The following is a 26,492-nucleotide window of genomic DNA, read 5'->3' on the forward strand; positions in this document are numbered from 1 at the left end:
TGAAAATCCCAAAGAGCTCTGAAAGCAACAGTAATACAGATCTGAGACAGGGTTGTTCATCAAATGCACATTGGATCTCTGGTTGACCCCTTTGCTCTTGGAGGATTTGACAATAATAAGTCTCACAACATGTGAGTGGAATAGCATATATGCACGGTTTTTACATGGGGAGAAGGAAAACACAGATCGTTGTGGCTTTCCACAGCTTCAGCCAAGTCTGGCTAGAAATGGTTTCATAGGCAAAGGTACAACCTTCAGCTCATAGGAAGCAAACCAAGAATTATGAAGCAGTAGGGTCCTTTTGAATGCATTGAATGCATTGCTTTCAATTTAATCCTTGGCTGTTTAATCTGCAAACACTAACCAGAGTTTACACTTGCCAAGTAGGATAATCAACAGAAGTAACCTCTTGGCACTTCCCCCAACACTCGCCCCTTATAATTGTGTTGGATTTGATCACTGATATCCAGCCGTGACTTTGCATGATGCTCACCTGTGGCTTGCAGCAGAACATTAATTTTCTCTTTTATTAAAAGGAAGCTCTGATGGGAATTTGCACTGCTACCAAAGAAGATCTCCCCTCTCTCTCATCTCTCTGTCTTTAAAAATAAAATGAGAAATTAAACATTAGGGCACTTGTGGATAACAGCTGTGGGGGAAGCAGTTCATTGTTAATATAAGCTGGGGAAAATGAGAGAAAGAGCTAGATAAGATATAATTTTCTGGACCAGTTTATTATTATTTACTTTAAAAACCATATGCCACTAACCATGAGATTTCATAGCAGTTTATAAAATAAAACAATGAGATTTAATAGAAATAGAACAAATAACATTAATCAGCAAAGTAGTTTGCTTCTTTAAAATGACAAGTTGGGTCAAAATATAGAGAGGCGCTGTAAAACCCCTTCTAAGAAATTTCACCGATCTCGATCATTTATCTCCTGGCAGTTGACAAGACATTTTAAAATGCAAAACAACAATGGTAAAATATATAATAAAGCAAGTAAAAATCAATAAAATGGGAGAGTGGAAATCTGACATCACCAGTGTTTAAAATGTAATTGCATTAAAATGCTTGAGAGAATAAAAACATCTTTACCTGACCAACCTAAAAGCTAATAAAGTAGGTGCCAGGGGGGATTCCACACGTCGTACTGAGGGCGCTTCCATGCGCCCCCAGTGCGCCCCCAAAGCGATTGTGTAGCTTGCCTGTTCGAAGAGACGAGAAAGAGGCGTCCTTGCCGCCGCCGCCACCCACCTACCTCCTCGCCAGCCAGGTCGGAGAGCTTGGCGAAAGAAGGTGGGGTGGACTCTCCACCCCGCCTTCTTCCGCCGAGCTCTCCGACCCAGCCAGTGAGGAGGAAGGTGGGTGGCGGCAACCAGGACACCTCTTCCTCGTCTCTTCGAAAGGCAAGCTACACAATCGCTTTGGGGGTGCACTGGGGGCGCATGGAAGCGCCCTCAGTACGACGTGTGGAATTCCCCCTGTGAGCTTCTTTGGGAACAATGCTATACAACTGGGAATGAATGAAAATTTCTTTTCTTTTCTTTCCACCGGTCTGATCTTCAGTGGCACTGGCACTCTAAGTAGGATCTCACTGGAAGATCTTAGCATTTGGGCTGGTTGATATGAGAGTAGGCAGAATTTAAGATACTCGGGTCTCAAGCCAGGAAATGCTTTCAAGGTCAAAAGCAGCATCTTGAATTGGGCATTGAAGCAGCCTGGCAACTAGTCTAGATCTCTCAAAACTGATGAGATATTGTCCCACTACGCTGTCATAATCCTGGTCACCGCATTATGAACTAGTTGCAGCTTCTGAACTTTCTTCAAGGGCAGTCCCACATCCAATGCATTACAGTAGTCTAAACAGGATGTTTCTGTAGCATGAATCACCATTGCCAGACTCTTGCTGTCCAGGAGAAGTCACAGCTGGCACACAAGCCTAAACTGGTAGAAATCATTCCATGCCACTGAGAAACCAGCGACTCTCGTGATAAAGCTCAATCAAGGAGTGCTCTGAAACTGCAAAGTTGGTCTTTTAGAGGGAATGCAGCCCTGTTGAACACAAGCTGAACCCCTTTTCCCCAGATGAAGGAATTAGTTTTTAGCTTCTCTCAGAATTCCAGATACATTTTGCCTTGGCGGGAGCATTCAATTTCATTTCAAATTTCAGTTTGGGTAAAATTTAGTGGAAGCTCTAGCCATACTTAAATGAAGGATGAGTGGTGATTGCCTACTTGATTAAGGCTAATTCTGGATCTATGGGTGTGATACATTCCATACTCCCAAAGCTTATTCTTCTATCCTATATTATACTTCTGTATTCAGTGTTACACCCTCAAGTGAACATGGGTCTAAGACCATTTGTTCTTCCACCCTATACAAAACAAAACACCCTCCCACCAAAAAACCCACTGCATGGTTTAAATTCTTACACCATTTCTTCTCTTGTCTCTCTTTACACATCCCTTTCCATTCCTTTTGTTATGTACAACCTCATCTACAACCTCATCCAGTTGTCCCTTCTCACAGCCATGGTTTTCTTCTGCTTGGATGGCCACCTTTCCCAAAAGAAACAACCTCTTTAGCAAAGACTTTCTCCAAATCACTTTCTTCATTTCACCCTACTGCCATCTAATATTTTTCCACGCTATCTGTCCTTCTCAAATCCCATAAGCTGAAGTCTGCTTGGAACTAGGCAGGTATGCTGACCATGATAGCACCAACACACACAGAAGGACATAGTAAAACTGACCCTGAAAGCAGTAGAAATAGATAACAAGGAATTAGTTTGTTCCTCATCTTCAATAGCTCCATGTTCAAAGAAATTCAATATACTTTGCTTTATTTAATATCAGCTTCTGGCCACATGGTGTCTCTTCTTGGCTGAATGAGCACTTATGAGCACAATGCAATTACATAAGACTTCAGTGTACAGATTACTATTTGTCCTCCATCTTCACTAGCTCACTGTTTAAATGAAGTTAATGTACAGAAGAGCTGAAATAAAATTACCCTGTTTCCCAATAAAACATTTCTGGTGGTGCTGAAAAATTTGGGCATTTTTTCAACTCTCCCAAAATGAATCATTCTGGGCATCCTAATTATCCTGGGCAACCAGGATGATCAGGGGTCTGGAAACAAAGCCCTATGAAGAGAGACTGAAAGAACTGGGCATGTTTAGCCTGGAGAAGAGAAGATTGAGGGGAGACATGATAGTACTCTTCAAATACTTAAAAGGTTGTCACACAGAGGAGGGCCAGAGTGCAGGACACGGAATAATGGGCTCAAGTTAAAGGAAGCCAGATACCAGCTGGACATCAGGAAAAACTTCCTGACTGTTAGAGCAGTACGACAATGGAATCAGTTACCTAGGGAGGTTGTGGGCTCTCCCACACTAGAGGCCTTCAAGAGGCAGCTGGACAAGCATCTGTCAGGGATGCTTTAGGGTGGATTCCTGCATTGAGCAGGGGGTTGGACTCGATGGCCTTGTAGGCCCCCTCCAACTCTGCTATTCTATGATTCTATGAATGAAGAATCGCTTACATCACCCTGACTCTCAATTGACCTCATGGATGTCTTTGTGTGGACAGATCTGATCAGCTATATACTGTAGTGTTGTTGTCACATTGACATGTTCACCGCATGATTCCTCACAGAGGTGTGCAAAATATTTGTTGTTGTTTCAGAAGTCCATTCGTTTCCATTATTAAAAACCACATTCTTTACATTATTCATTCATTAAATTTACATTCGTTCCATTATTCATTGGTTAAATTTGCATTCTTTTTGTTACTTATTCATCTTTATTTTCTTGTTTCCTTTCCTTACTTTTCTGTTTCTTTGTGATTGTCTGTGTTGTTGTTGGTAGCAGAGCTTACTTCACCAGCTGCCTCCTGGAAGCTGCCATTTTATTTTCCCCCAGAATGCCCCTGATGCTAGGGTGACCATATGAAAAGGAGGACAGAGCTCCTGTAACTTTAACAGTTGCATAGAAAAGGGAATTTCAGCAGGTGTCATTTGTATATATGGAGAAATTTCACCTGGTGAAATTCCCTCTTCATCACCACAGTTAAAGCTGCAGGAGCTATACTAGAGTGACCAGATTTAAAAGAGGGCAGGGCACCTGCAGCTTTAACTGTGGTGATGAAGAGGAAATTTCACCAGGTTCCCCATATATACAAATGACACCTGCTGAAATTCCCTTTTCTATGCAACTGTTAAAGATACAGGAGCCCTGTCCTCCTTTTCATATGGTCACCCTACCTGATGTTGCTTTGTTGAATGGCATTCTAGGAATCCAAAAGGGCAGCCACAAGAACAAATGGCAGCTCCAATTGGCAGCCACTGTTATGTGTGGTGCTCACCATTTCTCTCAGAACACCCCAGAATTATGCAGTGTTAAGGGCATTCTGGGAAACTAAAATGGAGGCTTCCAGGCAGCAACTGCCAAAGAGACTTCTACTTCCACTATAAAATATAAGCTCCCCCATCTTGGAAAGTGTGATGAATGGACTGATGAAAATTAACCAATTATAAGTACCCCTTATTTAGGGTGACCTTATGAAAAGGAGGACAGGGTGTGCCATGACACAGGCTTTTTACAACAGGCCTGTCCGTGGACACTCCCTGCTCAAGCTAAGCGCCACCACTTTATGAGTCTGAGGTGAGGGACAAATACCACCTTTCTACAAACTATGTGGAGAAAGGGGTTAAACAGGAATAATTTCAGGAATAAAATAATGTACTGTGAATTATATGTGCGGATGGTGAATTAATGTCAGAACGGGTGCTATATGTATATAACTGCAGATGATAACTGCCAAGGAGACACGTGGGATTTCTGTGGTAGTAAAACAAACTGAATAACAAATTATTTCAATGTTCACAAACTTTGTTTCAAAATAAAACTTTTCAGACCCTTGTTAAAACTTCTCATCCAGTCCTTTCTCTCTTCTCATACACGCTTTCCTTTCTCTCAGACCTTCACTCTTGAACTTTCTTTATTATCAGGATTGTTTAATATACACCAACTGACTATCTGCACACTACACTCAAAAGACAACCCTCTTTTCCCTGATCCTCTAATTCTCCCCTCAAACCAAAGTACTTAAAAAAAACCCACCCTATCCTCCCCACCCCTCCTAAAATATTCAATCTCCACCCACTCAGGTCAACATTCTAAACGTAATATACTTACAAATCCTAGACATACATTAGGGAACTGACTTGTGGGGTGTAACGCCACACAGGGCTCCTGTATCTTTAACAGTTGCACAGAAAAGGGAATTTCAGCAGGTGTCATTTGTATATATGGAGAACCTGATGAGATTCCCTCTTCCATCACAACAGTTAAAGCTGCAGGAGCTATACTAGAGTGACCAGATTTAAAAGAGGGCAGGGCACCTGCACCTTTAATTGTTGTGATGAAGAGGAAATTTCACCAGGTTCCCCATATATATAAATGACACCTGCTGAAATTCCCTTTTCAATACAACTGTTAAAGATACAGGAGCCCTGTATTCCTTTTCATATGGTCACCGTACCTTATTAATGTTAGCATACGCTTCATTAAAAAAGAATAAAAACTGTCCGCATTTGCTTCAGATCATTGTTCTAAAATGAATACACATCCCTACTGATTGAGAAGGATCATACAAATGACTATAGGAAAGAGGAAGCCATTGTAGTTGCAGGGAGAAAAATGGTTCAGGTTTGAAAAAAAAGTTAATATCTACATAATGCCTTCACCCCACCCCAGTGTTTATGTGCGTGGATTCTCTAGCTCAGCAGAATGGCTGGTTTCTAGGTGAAAACTAACCCTAACCCTAACCCTCAGCACAACCCTAATATGCAGGGGCAGAAGACTATACCAAAGCAACAGCTTGTACTCATCTCTGTTCTGCCTATTTTGCAGGGATGATGGTTCACACTTTCTTAGCTTAAAAACAAAACACCAGTGTATTTTGTTGTTGTTATTCAGCAGCTTCATGCCTGCATGGAGCCAGTAAGGAAGTGGGCATCCTGTGACTAGATCCCTTTCCTATTCTTGGCTGCGCAGGCAGACTTTGCTAAGGAATTAGGTCAATTTTCTTTCCCGCATATGGTAGCAAAACAACAAGCTGCTCCTTCATTAGCAGGATGACAGAAAGCATCAGTTGTGAAAAGGAAAGAAATTTCGAAGAATTTCATTCTGCTGCAGACATACCAGCGTGATCAAGGCTCTACACAACTGCCTTCTGGTTTCAGATACTTTTTTGCATATATACAAAGTCTTTCTTCACACAAGGGCCAGAAATCTTCATAAGATCAAAAGCAGAAATAGGGCCCTCAACACATGTGCTATAAAACTTTGCCAAAGCTGAACATATCTCATTCTTCATAGTATGATCATAGCCTTTTGGACCCCATGCTACTTTTTCAGCAGACTTTTCTCAAGAAGCCGGCAAGGGCTTTCCTTGTTGATTATAATTTTGAATGTAGTGAAGGACATCTGGAGACTTTTAGTAGAAAAGGGAGAATTCATTCCAGATAAGAGAATACTGAACCAGCTGTGTCCCCTCCACGCTTCCCTTTGACATGGAGGATATTGATATGAATTGTCTATTCCTGCTACTGCTCTGGTCTCAAGGATTTTCCGCCTGCTAAGTACTGTCTGTCTCCTACTTAACTTATTTTCTTCAGTGCAAGGATATCCTTTCTGAAATTGGGTAAATAGGAAAAGTGGTATCTCTCACTTGCCCCCATCTGTAATGGGGGTAAAAGATTGCCTACCTTACCAGCTTATTGTAGTAGGGATGAATAAGTCTATCTATGTGAAGAATTATGAGCACATGACAAAGTGCTATATTACTCCGTCTAATAGTGAATTGAGGTGCTGAGTGTCAATGAGACTGGAGCCCAAATGGGACAACTGTGGAAGCATCAGCATGCTCAGGACATTGCAAGTATGCAAAAACCATTTTTTAAAAAAAAAAGTCGTGGGGCACCCATCCCAGGAAAAGTCTAATGAGGACCGAACATGCTCAGTAGACATGGAATATTGAGTGTCAGTTAGAAAAGAAAAACAGAAAATGCAGGTGGGGTGGAATTGGTCTTGTTGAACTCCTTTTAGCTTTTTTTTTTTATCCTTTGGATGGGATCCCATGGCTAGATAGCTGGAACTGGAGATGTGTGAACATGCAATGCTTGAGTTCATTGAGGTTCTATGAACTCTTCCCCAAAGCTCATTTTTGCCTCATCTGCATTCTTGAAAGTGAGCATCTTTTTTTCCCCCAGTTGGGGAAGTGCGCACTTTCGAATGGGAATGCAAGTTTGGGAAATTTCCTGAGAGTTGCATTTCTGCTTGCAAACAGGGCATGTCCCCATGATTTGCAAATAGGAATGGAATTCTCATCCATCCCTAGCCATAACCCTGAAAAGGAGCATTCCTGCTGCGAGATGAGGATACACTGCAACATTATATACATATTAATTATGTGTTTTAGTGATGTCAAGAGACAAAACTGCCATTTTAAAATAATGTGGAATGCTCGATTCATGAATAACATGATCAAAGTGGAGTTATTCACTCCCTTCCCGCCGGTAGTCAGAGCATCACCAGACGAGCATTTTATGGCATGCTTGCGACTGGCCACTCATGGTTCTTCATGGGACATTTTGACAGTGCAGTGTTCCTCCTGTGTGTCTCCCACTCCTTCTGCATTTTTTTCCATCACAAAAAAAGACCCAGAAAAATCTGTTGTTTTTTTTTGATATGACGATACTTTCTGCCATTTCCTGCTGTGTGCAGGAGAAGCCATGTGGTCACTGAATGGGCCATATGGTCACTGCTTGCTTCCTCTTTCTTCCCTGTGTGAAGAAAGAGGAAGCTGCTCATCCATATGGGTCAGTCACAGACTCTCAGCCCAACCCACCTCACAGGGTTGTTGTTGTGAGGATAAAGTAGAGAGGAGGAGGATTATATATGCTGCCTTGGGTTCCTTGCAGGAAAAAAGGGTGGGATATAAATGCAATAATAAATACAATAAATAAATAAATAAATATTGTGGGACAGAAGCAGGAGACAAAGCAACAGTAAGGGAAACATGATTTTCCCCTGTCTGATGAGGCTCTCAGTCGGGTTTGGGTTATTTAATGTTATTTAGTGAACGAAAACTCTCCCCGAAAGAGCAACAAAACTACTCCCTTGACAATACAAATACCATGTTAGCTTTGGTGCACTGTCTTGGCAAAAGCATGGGTTCATTTTCAAAGCTGTAATGGCTTTGGCTCAGGAAGACTGTCTTCCTGCTCTCTCACTTTTCCTCAGTGGAAATAAATGTGATGGTGACACAGCTGCGGCACCTGGGGCATTTCCAATATTAGTGGATGAAAAGGAATGGAAAAGAAGGGTTTTCGAGACCACAGAGTGAGGTTTATAAGTGAGCTAGTGATCCTCAAACTGTAGTCTTTTTTGAAAATAATAATCACAGGGGTAATCCATTAAATATGTTTGTGAGTCCAATCTAGTTTGTGAGGGGCATGTGGTTTTCTAACACAACATTCTTCATGTTGTCCTTTGTGCCTCCTTTCTGGGAAAACAAAATGGCAGCCACAGCCAGGAGGCAGGAGCCACTGCCACCATTGGCAGCATCAAAAACAAACAAATAAATAAAGCAAAACGCCTATACTGTAATCTCAACCTGAATGAGAGTAACACAAACAAATGGGATTTTAAGGAATAAATAAATTGAAAGTGTGGGTGAGGGAAAGCACTGTGGACCTGCGCTGGGAGATTTTGCAATGCTGGTTAGAGCAGGGCTCCCTTAGTAATGAGAAAAAAGATCCATTCTGAGGATCAAATGAGCCTGTCTGAATTTGCCTGCCTGGGGACTGACAGATGAGGCCTTGCAGGGTAACGCCTCCATCCATGCCTGGTGCACAGCTTAAGCAATTGATGGGAGTAAGGGGGAGAGGAGGAGAGACCTTCCCACAACCGGGGGAAGGGCCCTAAACGGCCTTGGTGGTAGCACCTGGAGCCAATGAAGATCCAGCATGAAAAATAGTGAAGATCACTCTGCAATAGTTGCTTATCTTGACTTTTCTGTCACGTAACTTTGAAATGTCTAGTGAAGGAAATCCCACAACTTCTCTCGTGGCAACTTACTACATTGCCCAATGATCTTTACAGCCTGGATCCTCTATTCCTCTTACATCTGCCTTCCAGCAACTAACTTAACTCATTGCCCTTCAAACAAGAAAGGACGCTATACACGTTGAATGCCATGTGAATGCTACGAGTTTCGTCAGATGTGATGTGTTTGGACCCCTCCTGAAAACGTTGCTTAAAAAAAAAAAAAAAAAAAAAAATTAGACACCCAGAAACCTTTCTGGTACATTTGATGAGATACATTTCTCAAGACACTTTACTCGGTTTCCTGCTGAGATCCATGCTGTGAGATGGAGACTGGTGCCTGAAAATTATCCTTCATTTCCCCCTATTGCTTGTCAATCAAACAAGTAGATTCTACACACACATTTTTCTCCCCATGGAGGCGCTGGTTGTAAAATGCTTTATGAAAACACACACAAAAAAGAGGGGTGGGAATGGAAAACGACAAACAAAACCTGCACTCTCTTTGAAAGGCCAACAATCTGGCTGAAACAGTTAATAGCAATCGACTGGCAGTCTGGAATACAAAACAGCAACAACTTGAAATATCATTTAAAACCCGGAGAAGGGTTTTGCTTGTTCTGGTTTTGGGGTTTGGAATATCTTCCTATTCAATTTGGTGTTCTAAATGAACTCATATCATAGCCCATTATTGAGGGAAATGACCACCTGCCTCCCCCATATGTTGACTTCATTTTTAAATACTTCCCTTTGAAAGCCTTGAAACTCATTAAAGTGGCAGTGCTTTCAGCACACCGAATATGGCAGGCAGAACAAAGGATTTCAGGAACATTATTTTCTAATTTGAAAGCATTTTTTTCTTCTTTCTTTTGTGGGTTCTGCTTTATTTTCTCCTCCTTGTCCTTTTACTGTTCTAACACCCCTTGGTGACTTTCAGCTCATGCATTTTCTAGATGCCATAATAATCGGGTGCGTTTCCCCCTCTCCTCTCTCCATACCACTCCCACCTTTCAGGTTACTTCTTGCGAATGTTTTAGAGTGATTCTAATTTTTTTTATGGACTAACCAGTGACCAGTTCAAAATGGGGACTTTTGGCATGTTAAGAGTGGCTTTTAGGAGAGCCTAAATTAAGAGTGGCTTTTAGGAGAAATACATTTTGTTTAAAATTGTTGCAATACATGCAGACATCTAGCATCGCAGTAGAGCAGGCAGGCAGAACATCATTGAGGTGGGTGGCCAGATCGCCCCCACTAAGCCGTCCACAAGCTGGATGTCCATGCCCACTGGTATTATCATCCCCATGCATTTCAGCCTTTCTTGGTGCTGGGAGAAAGGGACTCAGGCCTCAGCTAGATGAGGGGGGTCGGAGGGAGGCGATCACACGATTTTATGATCGCAAGATAGTTGCCCTGGTTCACAAGCAGCGCATGACATCGCACCCACCATTTTGGGGTTTTTTTGTTAAAGGGGATGGAGAAATCATATATATATATATATATATATATATATATATATATTTAAAAAACTAATTTTTCCCACTCCCCCCATCCCACCCCCGATGGGTACAGAGTTCCTGAGGAGCTCTGTGCCCTGTGCCCGGCTCCCTGCTCCTCATGGTTACTCATGAGGAGCTGAGACAAACCGCAACGCCAGGCCACCCATTCCGCGGTCTCAGGATGATCCCGAGAACATGGAAAGAGCGGGCTACAACTGTAGGGTGATATCCCGGGCAAAGGGAGCGATCATCCCTCCCTGCTCCGGAATTCCCTGTGTTTCATTTGGATGCACAGGGACGATCCCGGGGTGAACACTGGGATATCGCCCCATCTAGCTATGGTCTCAGATGGCCGCTAGAGGAACACCAGAAGCTCTGCAGGCTAGATTGGGAACAGTTGGCAGGCCGTATAAGGCCTGCAGGCAGGGGGTTCTGCATCCCTGCAGAAGACTTTTCCGTATTCTTTGCATATACTAGAGAAGGAAATCAGGGATGTACAAAGCCCCCCTTGAGGAAATTCACAAATCTTATCAAACCCTTTTGGCCACATCATTCTTTTCTACTTTTTGCTTTCAGCCAAATCTGACAGCAACCCAAAAATGCATGGAACTCCTTCCTGAGTCAAGCCTCAGAAGAAGCTGGTGCGGCCTGATGAGCGGGGGTGGATGGTGGCGATGTTTGGGCAAGTGTTTGGCGGGACAGATGCCGTGAGTTTGCCCACCCCTACTTTCTTGTAGTCTTGAAGCTACTCCCAATCAATTTTATTGGGTAACCTCAATTTCTGATATCACTCTAACAATCACACCATTCATAATTTTTACACAGGGGTGGGCAACATGCAGTCTGCAGGCCACATGCAGACCCCTTGGCCCTTTTTTGTGGCTCACTGCTGCATGAGCAGGACTGTATTTGCCATGGTGGTGGCAAACCCCCTTCCCAGTTTATCTTGCTGCTATGAAACCAAATTCTTCTGGCAAACTCAGCAGTGGGGTAACAGAAGACAGGGGTGTGCCCCCCCATGGGGTTCGCCCCCCCATGGGGTTCAGGGAGGAAGGCACCCTCCAACCCATGGAAGTCACCCTCCCCTGCTTTGTCATTTCCCCCTTGGTCATTTATTTCTTAGGCCAAACAAAGACTTTCCTTACAGGGACTTTGCTCCGAGGTCTAGGTTGATTCTCATGTTCTGAACCTTTTCCATTACTATACTACACTTTTTGAGATGGCACAACCAGAAATCTACACAGTATTCCAAATGTGGCCACATCCCAGGTTTATATAAAAGCATTATCATAGTACTTGCCGTTGATTTTCATTTTGTTTGTTTTCCTAATAATTTCTAACTTCCTCTGCATGTTTTGTTTTTTTCAAGCACAGGGCTTTAGATATTTTGCTTTGGGGACATTTTATAGATATTTTACCATACATTTTCAGAGCTTTAGGCATTGCCCATGTTTAAGCGTGTTCCTTTAAGATGACTAACCCCCCCCCAATGTTTATTGGGTTCTGACTGCCGATTTCAGAAAGTCTGTATCTGAATCTTGATGAAAGGATTTTATGAATATCAGAGGAGTTGATTTCAAAATTAGGACCTCCTCAGCTGAACCAGTGCTGGCCGAGTCTCAACTCCTGCAGGGCCATTCAGGCTGTCATGGCCGGCCAACTGTTCAATCATTTTCTGCCGGAAAACTGTCAACCGTACAATGTCTGCAGTTTCTCAGAAAGAAAACAAATTCAAAGCAGCCAAAAGCTGTCTGCAAAATTTGAGTGCCTTTTGCAATTGTTTTATTGCTATCTTACAGCTTTCCTTTTCGAGGGGATAAAGTGAAAGGGATGAAAACGAGATCTATCTAAAGATTATTTGAAGGCTTCAGAGTTCCCTTTCTTTAGCCTAACAGTTCTAGAGCTTAAGGGGAAATAAATACTGTTTGCTCGCTGCAAACAATGATACATTCATGACTGGACTAACACACTACATATCTTTCCTCCAATAAACAGAGGATTCTAGAAATACCAGATTGAGACACCGTTGAACGAGGATCTGTGTTTTCCCAGCCCCATTTTGGAGAATCTTAGTAAAATGCCCACAGCTGCAAAATGGGGGCTGAAATAGTTTGTGGAAAATTTATTTATGTTTTTTTATTTAAAACATTTCTTAGCTGCCTTTCAGGGCAGAAGCCCTCCCAAGGCAGCTTACAACCATAAAACAGTATAAACATTAAAATGGGCTTTTCCTTTTACCTCTACATCATGGGGAAATTGTGGCCTTCTGGATGTTTTGTCCTATAACTCCCATAATCCCTTACCATTTGCTTTTCTAAGTAGGGCTGATGGGATTTGTAGGCCAAGACATCTGGAGAGCCACAGATAGCCCATCCTATTGTGTGTCCAACGATATCACTGTAAGCATGATGGAGTTTAGATAGGGTGACCATATGAAAAGGAGGACAGGGCTCCTGGATCTTTAACAGTTTATAGAAAAGGGAATTTCAGCAGGTGTCATTTCTTTGCATGTAACACCTGGTAAAATTCCCACTTCATCACAACAGTTAAAGCTTTGTAAACTGCCAAGCGAGCTTCGGTTATGGAGTGGTATATAAATGTAATAAATAATAATAATAATAATAATAATAATAATAATAATAATAATAATATTGCAGGAGCCCTGCCCTCTTTAGTATCTGGTGACTCTAGTATAGCTAGAGTGACCAGGTACATAAGACGGCATGGCTCCTGCAGTTTTAACTGTTGTGAGCCCTGCAGGAGCGCTGCCGTCTTTTGTATCTACTCTTTTGTATCTGGTCTTTTGTGTCTAGGCAGGGGTCCTGCAGCTTTAACTGTTGTGATGAAGAGGGAATTTAGCCAGGTGCTCCATGCATACAGATGGCACCTGCTGACATTCCTTAATTAAGAATGGCTTTTAGGAGAAATACATTTTGTTTAAAATTGTTGCAATACATGCAGACATCTAGCATCACAGTACAGCAGGCAGACAGAACATTATTGAGGTGGGTGGCCAGATCGCCCCCTCTAAGCCGTCCACAAGCCGTCCATGCCCACTGGTATTATCATCCCCATGCATTTCAGCCTTTCTCAGTGCTGGGAGAAAGGGACTCAGGCCTCAGCTAGACGAGGGGGGCTGGAGGAGACCTGTCCTCCTTTTCATATGGTCACCCTAGCTTAGAGGCAACAAAACCTATCATCAACCCCTCCAGGCATGGACTGGGCCCTCTACATTTCTTTGTGTAACTTTAAGTAATAGAAAGAGGCAATGAAGAAGGTTTGACTTGGATGGTAAAAGTGTCCTCTTTTATAGATGACAGTCCTCTATTTGAAGAGTTGCCAGAGGACTGCCGTCTGTTTTGAAGATGTCCTGTATATGAAGGGCTGACCAGACCAAGTCTTGTTTAAAGATAAAGAACCATCAGAAGGAAGACCTCAGTCTTGAAGTTGCCCATCAACAGCACCTGGGCAGTGGTGAGGAGGCCCACAGCCCACCTGGTCACAGTCTTCCACACTGTGGTGAGATGTGCTGTATTCCTATTGAAATTAAAATAATTATTTCTCAGTTTTCATCTATTCCTAGGAATTAGCACATACATGTTTTATGCAAATCAGCACCTTCTTTTTTAGTGATGCTTGTCCTACTTTGGAGTGATTCACAAGTGGCCAACCTGCTCCTCTTTCCCCCATCAAATTATGAAGAGGCTTATAGTCTGGCCCTTCATAAACAACCCAAGGAGAACAGAAGAGTAATTAGTAGGCATCTAGGTAATTAGCTCCATTCCTGTGGACGAATTACAAATGATTGGGAAGTCTACCCATCTCTACAAAACAGGGAGCAAAGCCAGAGGGTGGCTTTGTGGCATCCAATGTTTGACATCCCCAACAGGGTCTCTTGCTTTTCTCCCTATACGGATAAGATGTTTCTGTTATAAAATCCTCTGTTCATACTTCCATGCCCTCATTTGGGCAACCCTTTTGAAATTGCATGATAAAATTCTACAGTGGGTCTAATTCAAAAGGACATAGAATTCATAGTTGCTGTTAAAAATTAATGTGAGAGAACATTATCCTTTTAATATGTTTAGAGAGATGTGAAGCTCAGGTGTATTTTCTGACCTTTAAAAGCACTGTTAATTTTATTAAACCAGCCGACGCCTCGTACGGAGGTTCCCGTTGATTTCCAAAATATTTTACAATGTTTTTGGATAAAGCATGAATAATGCAGGCTGCGCATTAAAGTGAGTTATATGTTGAAAGGTGCTCATCAGCCGTCTTGTTCTTTGCTGAATAAAAATAAAAATAAAATTTAAGCTATAATGGTTACGCTAAAGACTCCTCTGAACTAGGTGCCAGTTTATACAATCGCTCTGCACATGATTGGTGAGTTGAGTGGTGGCACAGGAAACTATAGTCCTTGTTCCAGACCTAGTACAGTTATTCATGGTCTGATAACCTCTCATTTGGATAACCACAATGTGTTATACGTGGGCTGCCTTTGCTAATAGTCCAGAAGCTTCAGCTGGTCCAACATACAACTGCAAAATTGTTCACAGGGGCTGGTCCGTATGGTCATATTATGCAAGTGCTTTGTGGTCTGTGGTAGTTTCCATTCCACTGCTTCAACTCCAAGGAAAATTCATTGCATTTGTTTTGAACTAGGGCTTAATACCACAGGGTGTAATGAGTCTAGCACCATAGCTAGACCTAAGATTTATCCCTGGATGGTCCAGGGGTCAAACCTGTTCATCTAGGTGACACACAGGGGATCCAGTGCTCAGGCAGGGGCGAACCCTGGATGATCCCAGGATAAACCTTAGGTCTAACTGTGGCCAAAGTGAGCTCCAAGACTCCCCAACAGTGGGCATACATTTGGAATTTTGAAGGAAGGTTGTGGATACTCTCACAAAATGGCTACTGGGTTGGGTGTGTGTGCTCATTCATGAAATTATTATCATGGTTGGCATGGCCTGTCACAAAACAGTCATTTCCCAGGTGACAAAGTAGTGAGACTAAAATAAAAGTTGCTCAAAAACCTAAGTAAAAACTCTTTTGAACCCCAATAAAGTATGTCAGCATTCAATAATAATAATAATAATAATAATAATAATAATAATAATAATAATGAAATAAAATGAAAATCAGGAGGAGAACGAAGCCTAAGGAATCGGAATGCTCTCTACATTTTTATCAATAGAAAACTGCCTTAGCTTCCATGCCTACTATTTCTGTAGATTTAAAATTGAGATTGATTCAACAAAAAATTGTGTTATATTAGATACCACATAGGCTTGCTGTGAAGAAGGTGACAAGCTCTGCAAGATGCAGGCAAAGTAATGAGGTCAATGCCACACTGAGGTATATGATGTGGGCGTATCCTATAATGGCTTCATTTGGGTTGAAAGTTGGTATCAGTGGCTACTGGTTCTGATGGCTATGTTCTACCTCTAGTATCAGAGGTGTAAGCCTATATACACCAGTTACTGGATTCTTTTGCACCCATGTCCTGCTCGTGGGTTCCTGGTTAGCCACTGTATGAACAGCGTGCTGGACTATATGAACCTTTGGTTTGATCCAGTAAGGCTCTTCTTATGTTCTTATGAATAAATTTTGTTATTGAAAAATTTGTGCTAATAATGCATGTGCATGCACTTTTAAATTACATCACTGTGATGTGAGGATTAATACATGAAGAGCAAAAGTGGATACGGAGAGGCTTTCCAGTTGCAAAGGCATTTATACTCCAAGCTTGGAAGAAAAATACCCACCACCTATCATTCAATGCAGTTTTTACTGTTCTTTCAACATTTGAGTGTATCTCCTACAGCTGTCAAAGCCATATGGATGTTTATTTAGATAGATGAACTACTTATACTAACGTATATATTTGAAATGTTAATACTAATCTCCCCTATTGTTTTTTCTTTTCTTTTCTCTCTCCCCCCCTATTCTTTTCCCTTTATCAAGGGAGCTTTTAATGATTACTATACATTGATATGTTTCATGATATGTTTTTTCCTTCCCCTTTTCTTGTCTGTTATTGTTACTGTTGTGTTCCAAATAAAAATATTTTACAGAGAGAGAGAGAGCGAGGGAGAGAGAGAGAGAGAGAGAGAGAGAGAGAGGTATCCACAAGTACATCAGTGCCCTTGAAAATTGAATACGAAAAAATTTCAAGTGGAATGCAAAATCTTTGAATCACAAACTCTAAGGAAAAGCCCCATTGGCGAGGCTCTCCATCTAAATGGAATTTTGTCTCCCGGGTCCCTAAGAATGACTTAGACTCCATTCAATTTCCCCATCATCAACCATCCAAAGTCCTTTCTTTCAGATGTTTATAGATAATGTGATGCAGTCTCTATAATTTAAGTGGGGCCAAAGCCAATGTTGGGTAGTGTCAGACCCTAAAGTGGGTGGGGTTCCCCCTGCTCTCTCTCTCTCTCTCTCTCTCTCTCTCTCTCTCCTTTCCCATCCAGGAGACTGCTGGGGAAGGGACAGAACATGCTTGCCAAACAGGGCCATTCCATGGTTTCATATGCCTGCATCAGGCCACGCAGCCTGAGGAGCGGCAAATTATGCCTCTCCCACTTGCCCTTCTAGCAGGGCCCGCCTCCTCCAGCGGGTGCCTCAGAAAGCCTAACTAGCCACTCTCTCAGCTTGGCATTTGCTGCAACAAGGTTGCTGCTGGCAGGGCTATCGGAAACACATGCTGGCCATCTGTTACTCTCAGCCGGAAGAAGCGATATCGTGAGATCCCACGAGAGTTCAACTGGGTCTTGCGAGATCTCGCAGGAGCCTGGCCTGGTGATGATGTCCCATGAGAGCCCAGGGAGACTCAGGAAGGCTGCTTTCTCCAGCCGCACAGCATGGCACCAAAGGGAAGGGGATGGTGGACAGAGGTACGTGGTGGTGAGTGGGAGAGTGTGAGGCAGCACAAGTTGTCTCCTCTTCAGGCGGCAAGAGAGCTTGTGTCGAGCCTGTTGCCAAATGTCTGAAGTCATCACTTTCAGCTAGGGATGCTGTGAAAGTCCACCTGGGCCCGCAGGGGCAGTGGATGCTCCTGCGTCCAGCCCTCAGGGGCCTAAGTGGGCACACCCGGTGTTAGAACGTACCTGTGCCACAGTGCTCATGAGCCCCCAAGACCACTCAGATGAGGCTCCTCCCTGAATTCCAGGACCATGGCCTTTGCCCCTTACCCCCTCCCACTGCATTAATTTCTCCCCCTCCCCTTGCTGATGGGGGACTTATAGGCCCTATTAACACTTTCATTAATAGGAACTTTAAGGCTCCCTTTGGGGAGGCGGGAGAAATGTGTGATTACCCCACGTCTTGGGAAATTGCATATTTCCCCCCTCCACGCTAATGGCTGCCTCACGCGTACTCAGCAGAAGCTCGCAGGGCCTGGTTCGTGGTGGGTGGGCTGAGGTGGCAGGCGGGGCAAGTGCTCCAGGAGCTTGCCAGCCCCTACTTCTAGTGGTCTTTTGAAATTCATTTAAGAGCCACATGATATTTAGTAAAGAGCAGTGGGGTTCCCGCCACTGATTTAAGCCATTATCTGGAGAGTAGGAACAAAGGAATCTAGGATGGTTTACCTGTTTAAATTGCATTTTGACAAGTTTCTTAATATGTTTGTACGCTGCTGCTGCTGCCTTTTAGGATTATTTCTGGGGATTTTATCATATATATATATATATATATATATATATATATATATATATATATATACATACATACTAAGTTGCTTGATTTTATAGAAAGGCAGGACATACAGTTCAATAAGAAGCAGACAAATCAGTGAAATCTTTTGTTGGACATGCAGTTTGACTTTTCGTTTTGGAACTCTGTACACCCTGGCCCTTCGTGTTACAGCAGCCTAGGAATTTCGCTCAAACCAATGAAAGCAAACAAACACTTGCGTGGCCGTTCTCCGCTGCTGCTTTACAAACACTTTTCTTTCTTAGAGGCTGTTTGGGGTTTTCACTGATACAGTGTTAAAAAATGCCAAGAGCTGCTAGCATTTTGTCTATGCCAGGGCTCCCACAGCTTGGTACAGCTGAGTGTAAGTAAAGTGTCAGGTTCCTGCTTTTTCACTCTCATTTTCACAATGGGAATCCAAGCCCCCCCAAACCCAACAAACGCCAGTGCTTATCCACATCTGAACAAAAATGTCTGGGTAGGCATGGCTGCAATGCGTTTCAAAAAATATCAAACGGACTGAAGCTCACAAAAGGAAGGAGAAAGTTAGCATTTCTAGGGCTGCTACTTGTCAGAAAGATGCGAATATTATATTGTTTGCAGTTTTGCAGTGGGAACAAACCCAGTAGTCTAATTTGGCCACTGCCCCAAGGAAATTCACAGATTCCAGGGCCGACCCTCTCATGAGCCATGGTGAGCCACATTGCTCAGGCAGCAGATAGGGTGGGGTGGCAGATGGTGTGCTCCTACCCCCATTCATCTCCCTTCACTTCTACTGTGGCTGCCACTGCTATTTGCCAGTCCACTGCCGCTTCTTGCAGTGATATTTACTGCAGCAGGAAAGTGGCTGGAGTGGAGGGGCTCCCTGGAGAACCCGCTCCAACCTATGCTCTGAGGGCTTCTTTCCTCACGATGTTTCTATATGGGTAAGGTGGCAATGATGCGATGTGAGCAATACTGTTTAAAGCAACTTTTAACCAATACTTGCTGCTATTATGGCAAAGTGGCAGAGGCTCAGGCGGGTGACACAGGATGGAGAAAGTGGATAGAGAGACATTTTCCTTCTTTTCTCAAAATATTAGACCCCAGGATCATCCAATAAAATGGATTAGGGATAGACAAAAGGAAGTTCTTCATACAAAGCATCATTAATTTATGGGATTTGGTCCCCCACGATGTGGTAACAACCATTAACTTAGATGGCTTGAAAAGGGAATTCAACAAATTAATGGAGGAAAAGTCTCTCAGTGGCTATTAGTCATGAAGGCTATCTGGAGCATGGAGATTCAAAGGCAGTATGTCACTGAATATCAAACAGTTGCTGGCATGCAACTGCAGGAGAGGGCTATAGCTTTCTTGGCCTCCTTGTGGACTTCCCTGAGGGCACTGTGGAAAAGCAGGATGCTGAACTACATGCAGTCTTCATCTGGTCCAAGGCCAGCCCTACCATTAGACAGAATGAGGCATTGCTCTGAGGAGAGTGAGGCATTGCTTGGGCAGGGTGGTCTGGGCTGTTGCCATGAATGGGTTGTATTACAACCCTTTTCTTTTTAGGTCCTGCTTTTGCATCACTTAATGCTTGTGTGTTGTTGTTGTTGTTGTTGTTAAATCTAGGATAATTAGATATGTTTTCTAAGCTAGATATTATGCTGTTTGGTCTGCGAAGAAGAAAAACATCTGAGTTATTTTGTTTTAAAAACAGCAACATTGTTAATTGACTTGTAAAGTTAACATTTCCCGTGCTTCATAGAGCTATCTCTAGAGTTGGCTTCTCTTTCTATACCAGGGTGGAGGTGGGGGGACCTCTTGTTGTGTGAGAGATGAATTCTGTTCCAGAGAAGCTCTCTGGGGCTGCAGTCCAGTGGTGCCAAATGCTGAAGACCAAAGACAAAAAAGGTGGGGCCCAAAATACAAAACCCTCCAGCATTAAAGCTCTCACTGCCAGTAACTAGGGATGCCGAACTTTTAGAATGGGAAAAGAACTGCACAAAAGCTGGAAACCACCAAATGATTGATAGCTGGCAGAAATGGGGAGGGCCCAGGTGAAGAGTGTGGCTCTATGTGGACTTCCAGAGGGTTGGATTGAGATGCCAGGAAGGCTGGATTTGGTCCCTGGGCCTGAGGTTCATCAGCCCTGCTCTATATCAACTAGGTAACCATTTAACCACTCAGCCAGCTCTCATTACCATCAACAAGTTATACTCAACATGTTTTTAAAGAAACAGTGTTTATTTCCAGAAATATCAGTTTGCTCAGATGCTTTTGTGAGGGTGCCACTTTAGGCTGAAAGTTCTCACAGTGTTAGGAGGCATGCTCAGAACAGTAGTTTATGCAGGCAGCAAACCTAGGCATCAGGGATTTATTTATTTATTAAATTTATATACTGCCCCATAGCCGAAGCTCTCTGGGCGGTTTACAAAAGTTAAAAACAGGGATGGGAAGCCTGTGGTCTTTGGCCTAATTTTAGAAGCTCTTAGACTTCTGGCAAGAGCAATCTGACCCTCCCCTGGCAGGATGCAGCAGCAGAAGAAGAGTGAGTGGGTGGCAGAGAGAGAGAGAGAGAGAGAGAGAGAGAGAATGAGAGAGAGGAAAGGGGTTGACAGAAAAACAAAATAGGATGGCTCTACCCACTTTGGCTCCGGCCTCACCCACCACTGCATTTAGCCCCACCCACCACCAGCACATGCATCTCCCTGATAGATTTCTCCAGAGGGAATGCAACCCTAGATAGAAAAAAGGTTCCTCATCCCTTCTGTACCTAGTTACCTGGAAGTAAGTCTCAATGGCCTTCTATGTAAACATGCATAGGATTGTTCTAGCAGAAGCACAGGTGAGAAGTCTCTTTAAGGATTAGGGATTTTTACACTTTTATACTCAGAACATTTTTGGGTTTACAGGTGAGGTGTCTCTCCCATTTTAATGCTGAAAAATAGTGTGCTACAACTCTCAAAAGTTTGGGAAACCCTGCTGAGGAGTTTTATTTGCTCTGTCACCACCTATCTGCTTTATTCCACCACCATTTCTCCATTTTCCCCTTTATGTTAGCAGCCTTGAACTATTTTTTTCTCTTATCATGTCTACCACAGGAACTCAATTCAAGTGCTTCTTACACATCTTCTAACAGATCACAATATGCTTAAAGGTGCATCATGCTGTTATTGTTAGCTGGAGTGTCAGGGAATTTCATGATCGCCAGCATTACCTTCTGATTTATTTCCTTCCTCGTAGTTCTCATTAGCAACCAGGGCAGTAAGCCTGAGATTTTCTGAGCTAAATGAATTTTGGCATTGCTGTATTTTCATTTCATAGAGATTCTTCCAAGGAATACAGCTCACTTCAGAGAACAGTTTCTCTCCAGCCACTTGACATATCATCCAACAATAGGCAAGGTTCTAATCTACTATGTGCTAAATGCACAACACCCACTCACTGGATTGTTACCTTGAAGTGGTGAGTGGGCCTGCATGTTCCAATGAGCCCTTTGAGTGATGCCGTTGGGAGTTACGTACTCCCAGTAGGGTCACCCATAGCAGTAAGGTCAAGGGGGAGGGACCAGACAAAGGACGATCCAAGAAAAGTCAAGTCCTCAATGGCAGAACAGGTGGAGGATAGCAATGTGCTTTGTTACAATGGCTTTGAAGGTGGATGAAGGCTGCAGGAGTCAAAAGACTTCCAGTTGTTGTGTACCAATTCCATTGGATTAAAGTCTTTTTCTATCAAAGTTGTGCGGTGATCATTGTGCACCAATCTCCCCATATAAAACAATTTCATGCACAGGCATCTTCCACTTCTTCTCTTTCATTACAAATCCCATGGCAACTGGCAAATAGCGACGGGGGCAGGACTGTGAAATCCAGAAGTCCCTAGTCATGCATCTGCACGTGAGCAGTGGATATAGATTCAGTCATCCCAACTAAAAGATCGAGGCAATTGAGTAGTTCAGCAGCTATATCCAGGACTGAGCAGCCCTATTCAGGATCCACTCTGTTCACCTTGTATGGGGAGGGGGCTAGAAAAGGTGCCCTAAATATAGGCTGCTTCATTTCCCCTGATTGGATAACTGCATCCAGTGGGATCACCTTCTAGCGGTCACAAAAGACGAATGAATTTTGGAGCATGGAATATATGGATACTGTTGGATAGCTCAGGTAGTGAACGTCCTGAGTACAGGACTGCCATTATCACAAGGGAGCTGAGACATTTTAACATTGATATTGTTGCACTTCAAGAAACTCGAATAACATGAGAAGGACAATTGAGAAAGAAAAAGGAGGTTACACCTTCTTCTGGAAAGGAATGCCTGAACCAGTTTGACAAATCCATGAAGAGGGCTTTGCCATTGCAAATGAAAATGAGATGAAATGAGCCTAAAAAGGGAGTTTGGATAATCTTGGTGAACTCGAGCATCCCTGGGTCTTGCATCCCTATTTATTTATTTATTTATTACATTTTTATACCGCCCAATAGCCAAAGCTCTCTGGGCGGCTCACAAAAATTAAAAACCAGAATAAAACAACCAACAGGTTAAAAGCACAAATACAAAATACAGTATAAAAAGCACAACCAGGATAAAAACCACGCAGCAAAATTGATATAAAATTAAAATAGAGTTAACACAGTAAAATTTAAATTTAAGTTAAAATTAAGTGTTAAAATACTGGGAGAATAAAAAGGTCTTCAGCTGGCGATGAAAAGAGTACAGTGTAGACGCCAGGCGGACCTCTCTGGGGAGCTCATCCCACAACCGGGGTGCCACAGCGGAGAAAGCCCTCCTCCTAGTAGCCACCTGCCTCACTTCCTTTGGCAGGGGCTCATGGAGAAGGGCCCCTGTAGATGAACTTAAGGTCCTGCCTCTGAGGTCCCTACTCAGAGGCAGAAGAAATCTGGAACATGAAACCCCATGGCAATCAATATTTAATAATAAATCCAAAGGGCAGTTGATCAGATGGGTAGATGCCGCTGTCTGTAATACGAACAAAGTTTGCATGCTACAAATATACATCAGTTAGGAGCAAGGAGCCGCCAAAGGTAAATCTTGCCCTTATTGGGAGCATCATTAACAAGTCAAGTCATTTAAATCTGCCCAGGAGGGCTGGGCTTGGGCTACATTTACCTTTTGAAATCATGGAAAGGACAAAAAGGCCAATGAGTTTGCCCTTCTGTTATGAGGCAGGATCATCCTCAGATCTGCCTGTGCAACCTAGAATTCATAAGAACATAGGTTCAGGCTGGGGCTGGGCCCAGCCATTTTGCTGCCTGAGGTGAAGGAGAAGATGGTGCCCTGACCCTTTCTATGTACAAAAGTTGGCTGTCAGATAAATCATTTGGCAATGGGACAGAATCCTCCATCACATCTGGAGGCATCAGGCTAGCTTAAGAAGTCCAGGGCAGGCTGTACAGCCCACAGCTCTCTCCTCCAGTTCCTTGCTGCTGCCTCCCAGAATCTGCTGCCTGCAGCGTCTTCCTCATTCTGTCTAATGGTAGAGCTGGTCTTGGATCAGATGAAGACTGCATGTAGTTCCGCATCCTGCTTTTCCACAGTGCCCTCAGGGAAGTCCACAAGGAGGCCAAGAAAGCCATAGCCCTCTCCTGCAGTTGCATGCTAGCAACTGTTTGATATTCAGTGACATACTGCCTTTGAATCTCGATGCTCTAGATAGCCATCATGACTAATAGCCACTGAGAGACTTTTCCTCCATTAATTTGTTGAATTCCCTTTTCAAGCCATCTAAGCTAACGTCTGTTACCACATCGTGGGGGACCAAATTCCATAAATTAATGATGCTTTGTATGAAGAACTTCCTTTCATCTATCCCTAATCCATTTTATTGGATGATCCTGGGGTCTAATATTTTGAGAAAAGGAGGAAAATGTCTCTCTATCCACTTTCTCTCCATCCTGTGTCACTGAGCATGCTAACAGACATAAAAAAATGTATAGTGATCAGCATATAAATTTAGACGCCAAGAAACTTTCAGGGCAAATGAATTGCTTAAGATGCTGTGTTTCCATGTCTCAAACAAGGGGCTAATAATATTAACTAGTGTTGCTGTCCTAAAAGCACTGAGTGATAAGGTGTTAATTCATCATTATTTTACTAGCTGTTAAGTCCCATGCAAGCTAGCCAGAATGCCTGTATTAATGGCCCAGGAAGAGTCATAAACAGATGGTATGTCGTATAACGGCAATCAGAAAGAAATATATAATGTACAAAGAATTTTAAAAATATCAGTAGTCAGGGCTATTTTGATGATTGAAATCTCAACACTGACTCATTGGGTTTTTACGGCCTTGCAGGAGAAATAAAAGCCAACAGTTGCCTGCCCTGTGAATGATAACAACAGACATTTCTGCTAAAGGAAAGGAAAATGTCTGTTGGTACATATTTATTTGAATTTATTTAATGCATTTTTGAATGCCCTCCCTCCCCATGCATGAGTGCTCACGGTGATTTACAATAAAATCATAACAAGAGAGCCCTGGGAACCCCATAGGCCAGAGATCCAGGGACTTAGCAACAGATTCCCAATATCACCTTCTCAGTCAAATAAGACCACAACATGGTGCCCCTAGGTCCCACACTGACTTTAGAAGCATACCATGTATGATGATATCAAATGCTGCTGAGAAGTTTAGTGGAAATGACAAGGATCCACTCCGCCTTTCCAGTTCCTGGTATAGGTCATCCACCAAGGCAACTAAGGCCCTTTATGTCCCCAAACCAGGCCTGAAGCCAAACTGAAGAGGATCCAGATAACCCATGGATCCACACATACACATGCATGTGTGGATTACCCATCACAAGGTCGCTCATCCCTTGTTGGCTTAGAGCTGAATTTGTTAACTGACACAGCTGACTGGTCAAGCTGAAAAAGCCAGAAGCTGCTCAGATACTATGGTGGGGTGGGGTGGGGTGGGGAACCTTGTCTGGAATGATCCCATTCCTCATGAGAAGATGAGTGCGCCCTCAGGTTGCTCCACTACCTCCCTCTTTTGGCGCCAACCAGGCTGCCTAGGAAAGTCCTAGCAAAGGGAGGAGAAAAGAATCATCAAACTCTGAGTGAGGCACATTGGAGGACGGGTGGGTGAGAATTGTGTTTCGGTTCAGTTTTGATAAGAATATAGTAAAATTCACAAAGTTCTCCATATTTGGGACAAACATAATTGGAGATTAAGAACCCTCTAATGTTGGAGAAACTGAAACAGACCCATCCATCCAGGTCCAAGGCTTTGAGTGCTTTGCTCTGAAAAGTCTGGATTTGAATCTCTGTGTGCTCAGCCATGTTAGTGCTTAACTTGGGCTGCCACCTCTTTTTTTTCCTGAAAGGTTCTTCATCTCTAACAGCTCTATAGTGGTCAGGTATATCACAGTCCTCTCCAGGTTGGGAATAGCTGTACTTATTGGACTTTGGCTGGTGCAGACGAGTGAGAATTTCGTTTCAGGTCATTTTTGAGAAGAATTTACAAAATTCTTCAAAATCGACTTGTGATTAAAAAAGAAGAAGCAAATATGGAGAAAGCAAAACTGACAGATTCTTCTTCACCTGCATTGGTGTGGAACAGTTCAAATCCCCACACTCTTTTTCTATCAATAAACATATTTCTTATGAAGGTTCCAGCCAGTCAGAACTCTAAAGGAGCTATCCAAAATGCTGAACCCGGTCCCCAAATGGGATCAACACCTTGGATAGTTCATTTAGAGTTCTTACTGGTTCTGACTGAAACCCAGGGTGGATACATCACCCTAATGAAATAGGAGCCACCATCCTCTACTGGTTCCAGCTAGGGGATGAAGAGAAGGACCACAGCAGCCAAACATTGGCAAGTCAAGTCAAGGAGATGCAGTGTCAGGTTCTGTTCTGCAGCACCACCTGGTGGCCGCAGTGCACCATGCCGGCCACAGAGTAGTTGCAGGATCCAGGCTCATAGCATCAAGCATTCACAGGTGGGCTGATGCAGACCAGCTGGGAGCAGCCAGGAAAGGGCTATATAAGAACTGCATTTCCACTCCAGCTTTGCCACAGCAACACTAAGGTGACCATATGGAAAGGAGGACAGGGCTCCTGTATCTTTAACAGTTTGTATTGAAAAGGAAGTTTCAACAGGTGTCATTTGTATATATGGGGAACCTGGTGAAATTTCCTCCTCATCACAACAGTTAAAGCTGCAAGTGCCCTGCCCTC

This window comes from Elgaria multicarinata, chromosome 1, assembly GCF_023053635.1.
Source record: "Elgaria multicarinata webbii isolate HBS135686 ecotype San Diego chromosome 1, rElgMul1.1.pri, whole genome shotgun sequence".
Classification (NCBI taxonomy): domain Eukaryota; kingdom Metazoa; phylum Chordata; class Lepidosauria; order Squamata; family Anguidae; genus Elgaria; species Elgaria multicarinata.